The 16,683-nt window shown below is 40.2% G+C and overlaps 1 protein-coding gene across 24 annotated transcripts in view; it reads right to left on the bottom strand.

Moving 5' to 3' along the window:
• ANK3 (ankyrin 3) overlaps positions 1 to 16,683 on the bottom strand; it is a 745,841-nt gene that overhangs the window by 64,967 nt on the left and 664,191 nt on the right. The gene's annotated exons all lie outside the window — the stretch shown is intronic.

The following is a 16,683-nucleotide window of genomic DNA, read 5'->3' on the forward strand; positions in this document are numbered from 1 at the left end:
TGATTAATAACATTACCACCAATGGCCCTCCAACATCAAACTCACTCTTATCTATACAGGAACATATCTTTTTCCTTTTTGTTCACTTCCAAGCCTACTTCTTCCCTGGCAGTACTACCTCCTGGAGAGGGTTTACAGTTTGTTCAGTCCTCCAGTCTAGTAGCTTTGACTTACTTTCCTTTGTACTTTACATCTAAAGGTAAAAGTCCAGTTGATTCTCTGTGTTTTGGGAATGACTTCCTCTCTGTCTCCCTTGCCTAGACTACTAAGATCAATCTTAACCATCTCTCTGCCACTTACCTCTCCTTACTCCAGCCCATTCTATTTAGCCAGAGGCATCTTTACTCAAAAGCCAGATTTTATAAAGTTTTGATAGGTTCAATTGAAATAAACAGTTTTAAAAATCACATGAAGCCCTGGCCGGTTGGCTCAGTGGTAGAGCATCAGCTTGGCATGTGGAAGTTCCAGGTTTGATTCCTGGCCAGGGCATACGGGAGAAGCGCCCATCTGCTTCTCCACCCTTTCCCCCTCCTTTCTCTCTGTCTCTCTCTTCCCCTCCCACAGCCAAGGCTCCATTGGAGCAAAGTTGGCCCGGGTGCTGAGGATGGCTCCATGGCCTCCACCTCAGGTGCTAGAATGGCTCCAGTTGCAATGGAGCAATGGCCTAGATGGGCAGAGCATCACCCCCTAATGCAGCGGTTCTCAACCTGTGGGTCGCGACCCCAGCGGGGGTCGAACGACCAAAACACAGGGGTCGCCTAAAGCCATCGGAAAATACATATTTATTATACAATACATTTTTAAAGCCATCAGAAAATACATGTTTATTATACAATACATTTTTAAAGCCATCGGAAAATACATGTTTATTATACATTTTTAAATAAAATATGTATTTCTGATTTTTATATTTATAATTTTATTTTTATATAAGAAATGTAATTTATATCTATATGGACAAAAGGGTCAAGGGATGGGAATAGAGAATCAAGAAACATTCAAATCTATATATGAGTACACATACCTACATATTACACAGACTACATACATAGTATGTAAGTCCATATAGTTCTACTTTTACGTAGTTATTATATATTTAAATTAAAACCATGTATTTAAACTTCAAATCAGTGGTTTAATTGAAAAATGGTGTTGGCATGATTGAAAAATCTATGTGGAAAAACAAAGCTAAATTACATCTCTATATAAATAAATAAAAATCCCAGCTGGACGAGAGAGTTAACTACTTAAAAAAATTAAAATATCACCAGCCCCCACCCCCCAAAAAAAACCCAAAAAAACAATCAAGAGAGTATATTTTAGCCTTGGTTAGGAGACACTTTCTGATTCAAAACTGAAAACCCAGAAGCCTAAAGAGCAGTTTTGACTACATAAAAATGTAAAGCTTTCTATGACAAAGATAGTAGAGTTGAAAGACAAAAGGTAGAGTGGGAAAGATAATGAGCCACATACCCGCAGAAATGAAAGGATTAATATGTTCAATACCAACTGCAACCACAAGTTGATAAGAAAATCAGAAAGCCAAGAGAAATTACAAAATGTTATAAACAGGCAATTCACAGAAAAATGATCAATAATAATACATTAAAATGTTCAAACTTGATAATTTACATGGAAATACCAACTAAAACAGGACCAGATCTCCTTCCACACCAGCCTCTTGGTAAGATGAAAGACTGATAACATCTTGCCCAGAGAAAATTCGGGGAAAACAGGTGCTTTCACCATTGCATGTAGGGTGTGAATGCCAATGATCTTTTGACAATGTAATTGGGTATCATCGATTCAAAATTAAAATGTGCCTATTGTTGGACCCAACAATCCAATTTTCTGGCATCTTTCTTATAATCACATACAAAATAGCATGCTTGTAAAGATTAAAGCTTCAGAGAGCCTGAATGCCCAGTAATAAGGGGATGGTTAGATGAGCCATAGTTCAGCTTCATCTGTGAGGGCACAGTAGATAAAGCTAGGATGCTAAGGTTGCTAGTTTGAAACACTGGCCTTGCAGGGTCAAAGCACATACAAACACCTTCCTCGAGTTGATGCTTTCCGCTCCTCCCACCCCCACACGGCCTGTCTATCTTTCTCTCTCTCCTCTAATAAATTGAGGGGAGAGAACAGAATGTGACAGGGAGGAGGTGATAGGGAGTAGAGGTTCCTATTTGAATGGGTGGTCAGGAAACACTTCTGTGAGGATATGATACCAGAGGTGATATCTGAGTGAACAAGGGAGCCAGGCAGGGAGGGACTGACAAGTATAAAGCATATAAAGTGAGGAGAGAAGCAAGATGCAGGGTAACACGCACAATATAATCCTTGTTAGGGAAAAAGTGTAATCGGCACATTTGTATATTATTATAAGACAGATTTGTAGAAAAAAACATACTGGGCTGTTAGCACTGGTTACTACGATGAACATGGAGTTGTGAGAAGAGGGTGGGGCATAAGATAGTACTGCCTTTGGGTTTATATAGCTGAGGTAGTTGTACTTGTTACAAAATAAACAGGAAATACCCAAACTTCAGGCAGAGCTATGGTTTTGTTTTTGTTGTTTGCTATTCACATAAGCTTTTCCTCATACCTATGATATAAATAGCACTCATGCTTTCTTGCCTGAACTATGAAGATGTCTGCCTCATTTATTAGATACACAAGGCTGAGATAATGACTTATTCTATTTTATTTTATTTATTAAAAAAAAATTAGGTTAGAAGAGGGGAGATAGTGAAGCAGACTCATGCATGTGCCCCATCTGGGATCCACCCAGCAACCCCATCTGGGGCCTATACTCAAATACTGAGCTATTTTTAGTGCCTGAGGCTGATGCGCTCCAATTGAGCTAGCCTCAGTACTTAGGGCCATGCCCAAACCAATCAAACCACTGGCTGCGGGAGGGGAAAAGGGAGAGAAGGGGGAGAGGCAGGGTTGGAGAAATAGATGGTCACTTCTCCTATGTGCTCTGACTGGGAATTACACCCAGGATGTCCATATACTGGGCCAACACTCTATCCTCTGAGCCAAAAGCCAAGGCCATGGTTTATTCTAAACAGAAATTTGATAAAAAGTAAAAATGAATAGTTAGGTAATTGAATCAGAGACATCTTCTCATTTTATAGATTAACTACTTACTGAACTCTGACACGGGAGCATCAAATTAATTGCCAACTAGTAAAGAAAGAAGGTTTTAACCCAGATCAAAGGGGAACTTGGAATTTGGTCCTTTTTGTTAGTAACCATCTCTACCCTCTCTGCTCTGTCCAAACCTAAATACTGAATCCCTAGTGAAAGAAAAAGAAAAGAAAACAAAGGTTTAAAGAATGTAAAATAGTATAGAAAAAGAGAAAGGAATCAGTTTTGCTCCAAAAATATTCTGAGGAAGTTTTTACCTATTCAGGAATTAAAAGAAAATAAAAGGTTTTCACATACAGCAGATATATTTTCCTCCCCATGATTTGGCTTATTTTAAAAAGTCTAAATTCTCTGAGTTTATAACTGATACTGCAACTGAGAAAGTTCTGGTAATTAGCCTAAATTGCTCTGCAGTACATCATCATTAGCTAAGTAGATATTTTTTTACTTTTTTGCCTCAAAGTTGTGATTATGTTTTCCTTTGGAAATGGCTTTGACTCCATACAGTGTAAGCAATTTAAGAAGATGCTGTTAAGAAATTATATCCTTCAAACAAGTCAGATTTCTTAACTCTGCATATAACAAGCTGTGTAGCCTGTGAGTACGACACTTACTCAAGATCAATCTGGACCTACCAGAGGGAGCAAGGCATCTTTCGAGGGACAATTCTCAGCTACTTTTGTGTGAGTGCTGTGGGGATGTGCATGTACCTTTGTGAAGAGCCACCCCTGGAAACTGTAATAGCAATGGATTAGGAAGAACTGCCACTTTGTATGGTGGAGGCAGACCAGTCCACTTATGCTGTATTACTGTTGATAAAGCATTAGAACAGTGGTAGTCAACCTGGTCCCTACTGCCCTCTAGTGAGCGTTCCAGCTTTCATGGTGGGCGGTAGCGGAGCAACCAAAGTATAAATAAAAAGATAGATTTAACTATAGTAAGTTGTTTTATAAAGATTTATTCTGCCAAACTTAGCAAAAATCTGACATAAAGTACTTGGTAAGTAATTATTAATATATGCTTTAACTTGCTGTAACTCTGCTTTATACATTTTATAAAGTAAAGTTACTTCCCTACTTTATAAATCACCATTACTGTGGAACCAGTGGGCAGTTAGAAAATTTTACTACTAACAGAGATACAAAATGGGCAGTAGGTACAAAAAGATTGACTACCCCTGCATTAGAGCAATAGCAAATAAAGAGCGTGCATGCACATCTCAGATGCAGCAGGTAAGTGGTAAATTAAGAAGCTCAGATTTCTAACTCCACAGTCAACCTTTGACATCTTTCAGGATTTGCCAACAGTTCAGGACCCTCTGTGCTGTACTCACTTTATTTTAAAGCTTTTTAGCAATTCGCTATCACCACTAAAACTTGAATATTTACTGATCTTCAGTGTATATTTTAATAGGCATTTTATAGCTAGACCTCAACTCAAAAGAACAATTAATGTGGCCCTGGCCGGTTGGCTCAGTGGTAGAGTGTAAGAGTGTAGGCCTGGTGTGTGGATGTCCTATGCTCGATTCCTGGTCAGGGCACACAGGAGAAGTGACCATCTGCTTCTCCTCTCCCCCTCCTCCTTCTCTCTCTCTCTCTCTCTCTCTTCTCGTCCTGCAGCTATGGCTTGATTTGATTCAAACACATTGGCCCTGGGCACTGAGGAAGTTTCTAGGGAGGCCTCTGCCTCAGGTGCTAAAAATAGTTTGGTTGTGAGCATGGCTCAAGATGGGACAAAACATCATCCTCAGATGGTGGTGATAGCTGGATGGATCCTGGTTAGGGCTTATGTGGGAGTCTGTCTCTCTATCTCCCCTCCTCTCACTTAAATTAAAAAGAAAAGAAAAGAAAAGAAAAAAATGAAGGTCTAACATAGAAATTTTAGTCATTAGAGTTGACATGTACCATTCTTTAAGTAGAATCACAAGCACACTGCCCAGGCAGTAGCACAGTGAATGGAGTGTCAACCCAGGACACTGAAGACCCAGGTTCGAAGCGCTGAGGTCGCCAGCTGGAGCACCAGCTGTGGGTTCACCAGCTTGAGCGCGGCACCATAGACATGACCCCATGGTCACTGGCTTGAGCCCAAAGGTTGCTGGCTTGAAGCCCAAGGTCGCTACTTGAGCAAGGTGTTTTTTAGCTTAGATGGAGTCCTCCAGTCAAGGCATGTAAGAGAAAGCAATCAATGAGCAGCTAAAGAGCCACAACTACGAGTTGATGCTTCTCATCTCTTCCTTTCTATCTTTCTTTCTCTAAGAAAAAAAAACCCAGAACCACATATACATTCATTGCCTCCTTAAACTACTCAGATTCCCAGGCCTCTGCAACAGGAAGTGGAGAAAAGATATTTTCCCTTCAGCAGGTTATATTCCGTTCCTATGTGTACTTAAAATATTTTAAGCATTTTCTCTGAGAATAAAAGTTGGTGTAAAAAATATAAAAGTTTTAAAAAATTAAATCATGGTTTAGAAAAAGCAGCATAATTTCTTGGGTGGGGGAGGTAGAAGAGTGTAAAGGGGTAAATAGTGATGGAAAAGGCTTGACTTGGGGTGGTGAGTACACAGTACAATATACAGACAGATGACGGATTATGGAACTGTGCTCTTGAAACCTATATGTTTGTATTAACCAATGTCACCCCTATAAATTCAATAATAAAATAGAAATAAAAGCATAATTTCTTCAAGAGCCAGAGTTGCATGTTAGGCTATTCCACTCGAGGACATCTGCATAAGTAAGAAAATAAATGATGTAGACAGTAGGTCACATGAAGAGGCAAGAGGAAGGGGTGAAAACTAATTAGTATAGTCACTATGGAATTCTTATGACCTCAAAATCTATTCCAAGATCTTACTGGCCATCAATAGGACAGAGGTTAAATAAACTATGATATATTCATACTATGAAATACTGTGTAGTATTATAAAGAATGAGGTAGAAGCATTATCTTATAATATGTAAATCTCCAACTCATATTAAAAAGCCACAAAAATATTGCCTAGTCACACCTTTACATATCTATGTATAAGTTCATATAATTTACATAAAAATTAGAGAAGGGAAAAGAGAAAAAGAAAATTATAATACATATTATAATAAATTCCTACACATGTATTATTACATGGGTAATAATACTACCATGCTAGTATGAATATAGTAAGATACACAAATAACAGACTATTAGTGTTTTACAGTTGATTCAACTCAAGCACATTTTTTCCCCTCTATTTCTTGCTTTAAAAAAAGGAAACTGAAACACAATAGTGAAATGACCTTAGCTGAACACTTGCAAACAGGTAACTACAGATGGAGCTGGTTAAAAGAAGCAATGATGGCCCTGGCCGGTTGGCTCAGCGGTAGAGCGTCGGCCTGGCGTGCGGGGGACCCGGGTTCGATTTCCAGCCAGGGCACATAGGAGAAGCGCCCATTTGCTTCTCCACCCCCCCCCCCCTTCCTCTCTGTCTTTCTCTTCCCCTCCCGCAGCCAAGGCTCCATTGGAGCAAAGATGGCCCGGGTGCTGGGGATGGCTCCTTGGCCTCTGCCCTAGGCGCTAGAGTGGCTCTGATCTCAGCAGAGTGACCCCCTCCCCCCGCCCCCGCCCCGGAGGGGCAGAGCATCGCCCCCTGGTGGGCAGAGCGTAGCCCCTGGTGGGCGTGCCGGATGGATCCCGGTCGGGCGCATGTGGGAGTCTGACTGTCTCTCCCCGTTTCCAACTTCAGAAGAATACAGAAAAAAAAAAAAAGAAGCAATGACAAGGCTCTTGACGTCAGCTGCTGTGGAGCCCTGACTTGCGGCCACATTACCGAGAACTTACCACAAGGCTTTCCATCCTACTTAAAATTTTGATACATTATTAAAGTGTACTAAAATTACTTTTGTTTTCATAAAATGTAAAGCAACTAGTTAAATTACATTAAAGTCGATGATGTTTGATGTTGAGACCTGGCCCATTGTAGGTTTTCAATGAATATCCACTGAACAAAAACAATCATTTGGGAAATAATAAGACCCGTACTTTCCCTACCAAATAACTGAAATAATCCTTTAAAATCGTGCTCTAAAATATGAGGCTGGTTATTGTTTATTCTCTTAATAATTTTTTAAATAAAAAAATATGGTTGTGAAAAAGTGACTCTAGTCTTCCTGCTTTTTAATTCACAATGAAGTCGACTATGTCATGTGTTTATAACTCAGAGATGAATTTACTTAATGGACGTTTACCCAAACTGAATTGAATACTCATGAGAACATAGAATTATTCTGAAAATTCTGTGATATAACCTAAAAAAGTATACTGTAATCTCCCTTTTATCTGGGGGGAGGGATATGTTTTAAGCCCTTTTCCTATTTGTACAATCAAGTTTGATTTAGAAATCAGACACAGTAAGAGATGAGCAGTAACTAATAATAAAATAGAACAATTCACAATATGCTGTAATACAACTTACATGAATGTGGCCTCTGCAGTAACAATCTGATAACCAGCACGGCTCCTGACTGCCCAGGAGGTGGGTAACACACAGCTTGGGTGCACTGGGAACAGGGATGCTTCACATCCCTGGTGGGACAGCGTGACATTTCATCACGCTATTCAGAGTGGCATGCAATTTAAAACTTATAAATTGTTTATTTCTGGAATTTCCTACTTAATATTGAAGGACTGCAATTGACCACAGGTAACTGAAACCATGGATAAGGGAGGACGACCACTATATCAGAAAAGACACATTTCCAGGCTAATAGTAATAAAATCTGATCATGTAAAAATGGAACAACGTCAATGTTTTTTTCCAGGACTGAATTTATATGTATTCATATTTTATGCTTACTACTTAGGCCATAAGCAGGAATTCCCAAGAATCTTTGTTTTACTTCCAGCTTTTATATACAGAGATAAATCCAACACAGTTATCCGCAGCACAAACGGGCTGCCCACATCACATCACACCCACGAGAACCTGGCTCCTAGTGCGGTGTACCCCAGACTGGCCAGATCCTAAGCAACACCAGTGCTACATATGAAAGCACAGATTTCTGTGTTTCTCTTGTGGACATCCGACTTGGTCGGCCAGGAGTGGAACCTGAAAATCTGCTTTTAACACTCAATCCAGGTGACTATGACTTGACTGACACATTTGGAAAGCAAGGTATTAGTAGATTCTCACCCGGTACCTGTTCTTACAAATTCAGAACCCAAAGTATTAAAAACATGACAACAGGATCCTATAAAAAGACAACTCAAGGATGGTTTAACATGTGAACAGGAGCTTATAGGGCAATAACAAATATTCATTACTAAATCACTCCATAGCTATAGAATTAGAGAAGAAAATGGCATTAAAATCAAGAGCTTCTAACTTTTAGGGTGATTTAATGACATTGAATACAAAAGGACTGCTCCTTTCTCTTTTTAATTTGTTCTTAATAAAGTTTTCACACACACACACACACACACACACACACACACACACACACCCCACACACAAAAAAAACAGTAAAGGGAAAAGGCAGAGGTGATTTCTGAAATAGGTAGCTTTGGCCAGGAAGAAGGCTAAAATTTACATTTACTGAATGTCTACTTTGTGGCAGGTCAGCTATTATTTGACCTACATAGCATGATGGTAAAGTAGGTGTCTGAAGATCAGAGAAGTTATGTGACTTGCCAAATTGACTTTGCTGGTCTGCTTTAGAGCTGAGATTAGGGAGAGCAGATGAAGTCATACAGACATGCACTTCAACCACTGCTTACCACAGTGTTTGCAGATTACCTGGCACATGGGTGGTGGGTGATAAATGAATGAATAATGGATAGATTTGCAAATACCATGGTCCAAAAGGTGACACGACTTCTTATCGCCCACTCTATGAGCAGAAAGCCCTGAGAAAAGTGGCATTTTCTGCTACACACAAATAGAAGCTAATGTCCTATAGCTTTCTTGCTTCACTAATGATAAATTTCTTAAGCACTTTCTAACTCATTTAGTTTATTTGTAAAAGGTGGGACAGCATTCTCTGCAATTGAGATTTCTGAACAGAGCAATAAGGATTATAAAATGCTTTGCAAATACGAATGATTATGGAGATCATAATACAATGGAGCTTAAATAACAAAATTGAAATCATGTTCCCATTGAGTTACTCTTAAAGCTTTCAAATGATCATCCTGATCAGTTTTGCCTTTCTCTTACACACATAGGATTAAATGTCTTTGGATAACTTGGTAAAGTGAGACCATGACTCTCTTCCCTATATCAAATTTGTTTTCTGAAGGCATTTGTGATCTGGCCAGAGGAACACAGCCTCGATATTTCACAAAAGGTGAGCTCAATATCTAGAGTTTAATTTCTGGTCAGGCGAATGCTCTGCTCAGCGCACTCCTCGAAGAATGGAGTACCTGATATTGAGGAGCAGAAAAAAAAAAAGGAAATTTAGTGTTAGAATTTGAAAAGGCAAGCTAATTAGTATGAGTTTTTGAAAACCTAAATAGAGACAGGTGTTTTGGGTTCAAATCTAGCTCCCCAACCAGTACGCTTGGACCTTGGACAAGGTCCTGTACTCTGAATCCTACACTCCTTGTTTATAAGATCAGGATAAAAAAAGTTTCCTGTGGGTGGATATAACATAAATGATAGAAAACTACCAGCACAGCAGTGCTCACATAATAACTTAGGTTACATATCCAAGGTCACACAGCGGTAGAGGAAAGGCAGAGAGCCAGTCTGGGACAGTTCTAAGGTTAGATTCTTTTTTAAATTACCACAATGTCCCAGTTTTGTATCTCTACAGTGTATACATCTGAATTGTTATCATTTTAATTGCATTCTATTTTAAAGAAAAATTTCGGCCCTGGCTGGTTGGCTCAGCGGTAGAGCGTCGGCCTAGCGTGAGGAGGACCCGGGTTCGATTCCCGGCCAGGGCACACAGGAGAAGCGCCCATTTGCTTCTCCACCCCTCCGCCACGCTTTCCCTCTCTGTCTCTCTCTTCCCCTCCTGCAGCCAAGGCTCCATTGGAGCAAAGATGGCCCGGGCGCTGGGGATGGCTCTGTGGCCTCTACCTCAGGCGCTAGAGTGGCTCTGGTCGCAACATGGCGACACCCAGGATGGGCAGAGCATCGCCCCCCTGGTGGGCAGAGCGTCGCCCCTGGTGGGCGTGCCGGGTGGATCCCGGTCAGGCGCATGCGGGAGTCTGTCTGTCTCTCCCCGTTTCCAGCTTCAGAAAAATGAAAAAAAAAAAAAAGAAAAAGAAAAAGAAAAATTTCACCAATTATAGAAAACTACCTGATAAATTAGGGGAAATGAAAGAAAAAAATTCTATAATATTCAACTCTAGCTGCAGAGTATAAAAAATAAAGACTTGTAATATATTCACTTAAGTATTTCAGAAACTTACATTCATTTCTTTGGAATTAAAATTCAGCTCTATGTGAATATGCAACTTTTGTACCACGCCCATTCAAGAGGTTATAGAAAAAAGAATTCAAAACATATAACTTGATTCTTCTTCCTCAAAGTAAATATAATAGGAATCTTTTCCATTTTTTTTCAACTTTTGGATTCATGGAAAGTTGCAAGGACAATACAGAGCGGTATCATACAGCTGTACAATTTTATTAATTTAACTCATATTCTTATTCAATTCTGGTATCTGCTCTCAGTCTGTTTGGATCAGCAGTATTTTACATCTTTACCCAAGACAGGACTTCTTTGTTATTCAGAACTGTACAATGCATAACATGCTAACGATGCAGAATGTCTGGAAACAATGATATACCTGTTTTTCTCTCCACTTTTAGCAATCTATATAATTTCTGACAATCATATAGCTTAAAATTATTTTTAGAAAACGATTTTTTAAATGTATGTGTTCTTCCCCTGTCTCCTAGATGGTGTCTTCCCGTTTGGTTGTGGCATTCTTCCTTTAAAACGTTGCTTTCTTTCTTGGGTCCGGGTTTCTGAATTACTACTGCCGAAAGTGGGGGCATATGCTTGAATACAAATTATTCATTTCTCCATTCAATCAACAAATATGATGAAGTGACAGTATTGTGCCAAGAACTGTTATCTACACTGAGCAAAAAGGCTGTCAACATGGCGGAACCAGGTCCTACACTCATGGACTTGACAGACCACCAAGGAAGATAGCAAAGTTCAAAACTGCTTGTTACAGAAGAAGACAAGCCAGGTGTTGTGTGCATATTACCAGGTGGATCTAACTCAACCTGAGGTTTAGGGAAGGTTTCCTGGAAGAAGAGAAGTGAGGAAGGAATGTGAAAGCCAGTTAGAATAATCATGGTATGGTTTAATTTATAGTATTTGATGTGGGTTTTTTTTTTTAGTTTCACCCCAACTACAATCCTGATTTAAGTTCAATTTTTACTTTTTCTCCAGATTTTTTCAAGATTGTTAACAGATTTCTCCAATAGATGGTGCTATGTACAACACAAAGCTATATACTTCACTTCATTGCTCAACTGCTTCTACAATCTAACTTGACACTCTAAGATTACTATTTGTCTCATGGCCCATAAATTATAAACAAGGTCAACTGAAATAGAGCAATGTAGCAATTTTAACTGAGAAGTCTGTTTCTAAATATTGCTGATACAGTTAGATAATAAGTCATGGGAAATTTATTTTCTGTTACTTAACATCATATAAATTTTCCTTTCCTGACTCCAATTACAATAGTATATTTTATTAAATCTAATATGTGTTAACTTAAAACTCATTTGCTTTCATCTGAAACTTAAGCAGTGAAAACAAGTGAGAAGATATTTTCCTAGCATTCTAATATTGTTTGGGAGAACCTGAACAACATTTGGTTCCAATACAGTCCTGGGATTTTTTAAATCATAGCATAATGCATACATCCTCAAAACATTCTTGTGATACTTAGGTAGCAATGATTTTAATTTAATTCAATTTAATTTAATTTAATTTCTTTTTAAATGAGAGGAGAGGAGATAGAGAGACAGACTCTTGCACGAGCCCTGACTAGGATCTATCTGGCAACCCCTGTATGGGGCCAACACTTGGACCAACTGAGCTATCCTCAGTGCCTAAGGTCAATGCTTGAACCAATCAAGCCATTGGCTGAGAGGAAGAGAGAAAGAAGGGGGAGAGAGAAGGAGAGAGAAGCAGATGGTCACTTCTCATGTGTACCCTGACTGGCAATCGAACCTGGGATGTCCACATGTTGGCCAGAGTGATGATTTTAATTTTAAAACCTAATAGATATATAAAACAAAGTTTACACACTGTTCAGAGCAGTGTTTTATAAAAGAAATATAACGCAAGCGTGCACATATGCAATTTTAAATGTTCTTATAGCCACACTGAAAAAACAAAAGGTACAGGTGAAATTAATTTTAGCAGTGTGTTATAGTTAGGCCAGTATATCCAAAATACTGCATACTATTTCAATATATAACCAACGTAAAAATTATTAATGATATATATATATTTTTAAAGGAGTATTTTTATTTTATTTTTTATTTTTACGGGGACAGAGAGAAAGTCAGAGAGAGGGATAGATAGGGATAGACAGGAATGGAGAAAGATGAGAAGCATCAATCATCAGCTTTTCGTTGGGACTCCTTAGTTGTTCATTAATTCCTTTCTCATATGTGCCTTGACTGCGGGCCTTCAGCAGACTGAGTAACCCCTTGCTTAAGCCAGCGACCTTGGGTCCAAGCTGGTGAGCTTTTTTTTGCTCAAGCCAGATGAGCCCGCGCTCAAGCTGGCGACCTTGGGGACTCGAACCTGGGTCCTTCCGCATCCCAGTCCGACGCTCTATCCACTGTGTCACCGCCTGGTCAGGTGAGATATATATTTATTTTGAGGAGTGTACTAAATCTTTGTATATCTGGTATATTTTACATGTAATGTATAGCATACATATCTCAACTTGTACAAGCCCTATTTCAATTGGTCTATAACCACATGTAGCTTATGGCTACTGTATTGAACAGTGCTGGACTAAAGCATTTCTCATGCTGAAAAAATTTTAAGTTAAGACCTATAAGGAGGAAGAATTCCTTTTTTTTAAGTGAGAGAGAGAGATATGGAGGGACAGACATATAGGAAAGGAGAGAGATGAGAAGCATCAACTCGCAGTTGCAGCACCCTAGTTCTTCATCGATTGCTTTGTCACATGTGCCTTGGCCTGGGGGCTGCAGCCGAGCCAGTGGCCCCTTGCTCAAGCCAGTGACCTTGGGCTCAAGCCAGTGACCATGGGGTCATGTTTATGATCCCATGCTCAAGCTGGTGAGCCAGTGCTCAAGCTGGATGAGCCTGGGCTCAAGCTGGCGACCTCGGGGTTTCGAACCTGGGTCCTCAGCATCCCAGGCTGATGCTCTATCCACTGCGCCACGGCACAGGCAGGAGGAAGGATTCCTCTACCAATAAACACTCCCAGGTCAAGTTTAACTGCAAACTACAACACATCTCTTGGAGTCTGACATCGGAGGCAGTTTTAAACATGTTTAATTGAACTTTGTGAGCTTAATTAAAGTAAGGTTTTAATTAAACTTCCAAGTGGGTTCAAACTGATATATTTTAAAGATGATGTTTTTCGGGGAAGCAGAATGAATATTTTCTGTTTTGTGGTATCTTTTTCTCTGCTGGGTAAACACGAACTGACAAGTGCTAGAACAAGATCTATGTTTGTTGCCAAAGAGAAGAGTTGCTCCTGCCACATGATACCTTAGTGGTAACAGCAGGTTCTTCACACCCAGACCAACTGTCCTGTGTCACTCTAGCCTCTCACTTGAACAGAGCTTTGCTGGCACACCTGTTTCATTAGCATAACCACTGATGCTCTTGTCTCTGGGCTTGGTGCTTACAGAAATAATTCTTTTTTTTTTTTTTTTTTTGTATTTTTCTGAAGCTGGAAACGGGGAGAGACAGTCAGACAGACTCCTGCATGCGCCCCATCGGGATCCACCCTGCACGCCCACCAGGGGTGACGCTCTGCCCACCAGGGGGTGATGCTCTGCCCCTCCGGGGTGTCGCTTTGCCGTGACCAGAGCCACTCTAGCGCCTGGGGCAGAGGCCAAGGAGCCATCCCCAGTGCCCGGGCCATCTTTGCTCCAATGGAGCCTTGGCTGCAGGAGGGGAAGAGAGAGACAGAGAGGAAGGAGGGGGAGGGGGTGGAGAAGCAAATGGGCGCTTCTCCTATGTGCCCTGGCCGGGAATTGAACCCGGGTCCCCCGCACACCAGGCCGACGCTCTACCGCTGAGCCAACCGGCCAGGGCAGAAATAATTCTTAATTCCACTTTACTCTGCAATGACAGTTTTTCCTGATGACATACCATATCCTTTTGAGTCATACATGAACTAAGAGGGTTATTTGATTAGTAAAGAACAATTTAAATAGCAGCTGACATGTTTGCAGCATTTTTGTTCCACACAAAGTACTTTCATAGGCGTCTTTCATTTGAGAACATACCGAAGCAAAGGAGTATTGTACAAAAACAACAAGAGTTAAGACTCAGAAGTCCAGACTTTGGAAGTCTAGCTCAATGTATTTAATATCTATTTCCTGAGTGGGTCGTGGTGACAGGATGGGCATCACCACCATCAACCGTGAGCGGTGCTCCTACTAGCCCTGGTGGTGTCTGTGTTACTTGGAAAAGGGTGCCCACTTGGGATGGACAGCGCCCTGCAGGTAGATGACTGGGCGACTAGACGGCAGCTTCGAGAAAATTAGATTCGAGTCTGCTCTGTCCGGAACGTCAGTGTCCATGCACATGGCTTGGAAAGTGGAAGAGGCAAAATTTCAGTGCCCACATGCTCTGCTGCACAACTGTACATTGCAGCCGTGACTACGAGAAACACTGACTGAGTGCTTCTCACGTATCAAACATCACACTAAGACCCACACATATATCAGCTCATCTGTTGCCTATCAGTTCCTATGAGGTATCCTCACTTTACAGATTTAAACTAAAGTTTAAAGAGATTGACTGGACAGGCTCACACAGCTAGCAAACAGTAGAGCCAGGATGGAATTCTGGTCTATGTGAGGTCCTAAGAACTACATTACACTTGGCAAATTATCCTCAACTTGAACTTGTCTTTCCTTGGAGTTATTCTAACCACTAATTTCACTGGGCACAAGAAACGTTTTTGCAAGTTTAAAAATACTATATAAACATAATCTAATCCTTACAATTGTGTTGTTTAGTAAAAATCAATGATCAAAATAGTGGCTAAGATAATTTTTAATTAAATACTTGGGTTTTAAGATTTTTAGAGAAGAGGGTACAACAGGATTGGTTATAAAAATAGCATATAGATGATTTATAAAGTAGCTCACAAAATTCATTTACGCAAAATATTTAAAAAGTTATTAATAACAGGTATTACCAAAGTTCACTTACCATACACGACAGATAAGACTTAGTTGTTATGAACTGGGGGAATTAATAGGTCAAATGGAATAATAATAGAATGACTTATTTCTCTTTTTAAGGAATTCTTACGGGGTCTGACCATTGGTTTATTTTAATTACTATTTTCATCCTGGAAAGTGACCACTAGTAAGGAACAGAAAGGGGAGGGGAGAGAGTGTTATCAGGGGAGAGAGCGTTACATGTTATCAGAAGATAACATGAACGTTCCTACACTGTGCTTATGCCTTTCTTCCCATGCAAATTTAGACTCATTAAAACTTGAAGGAAAAAGAAGGGTTGCCTTTTCTTTTTAGAGCTATATTAATTTTTTTTTATTTACTAATTGATTTTTTTTTTAACAGGGACAGAGAGAGAGAGAGAGTCAGAGAGAGGGATAGATAGGGACAGACAGACAGGAACGGAGAGAGATGAGAAGCATCAATCATCAGTTTTTCGTTGCCATTGTAACACCTTAGTTGATCATTGATTGCTTTCTCATATGTGCCTTGACCGCGGGCCTTCAGCAGACCGAGTAACCCCTTGCTCGAGCCAGCGACCTTGGGTCCAAGCTGGTGAGCTTTTTGCTCAAGCCAGTTGAACTCGCACTCAAGCTGGTGACCTCAGGGTCTCGAACCTGGATCCTCCGCGTCCTAGTCCGACACTCTATCCACTGTGCCACTGCCTGGTCAAGCTTTACTAATTGATTTTTAGAGAGAGAGGAAGAGGAGAGAGACAGAGAAAAAGAGAGAGAAACATTGATTCATTCTTCTACCTATTCATGCCATCATTGGTTGATTCTTATATCTGCCCTGACCAGGGATCGAACCCACAACCTCGGTGTGTTGGGACAATGATCTAACCAACTGAGATAACAGGTGGGGCTTAGATTAATTTTTATTCTTGCCTGCCTGTTTTTACAGGAGAGATGTTCCAATAAGAATGAAGTGTCTGGGAAGAGGAGAAAAATGGAGGTAAGTGGGTCCTGAGCTTGGTATGAAATCTGATTAATGGAGGTTCAGTTATAAAAGGTATGCAGTGATTCCTCCATTATTGTTATTTTAAAATTCAACATCTGAAGAAAACCACTGTGCCTTGAAAATTCAGTCCTCATTCTTGCTGTATTGGCTCTTTAGTA

The sequence above is a fragment of the Saccopteryx bilineata genome, chromosome 9, assembly GCF_036850765.1.
Source record: "Saccopteryx bilineata isolate mSacBil1 chromosome 9, mSacBil1_pri_phased_curated, whole genome shotgun sequence".
Lineage (NCBI taxonomy): Eukaryota > Metazoa > Chordata > Mammalia > Chiroptera > Emballonuridae > Saccopteryx > Saccopteryx bilineata.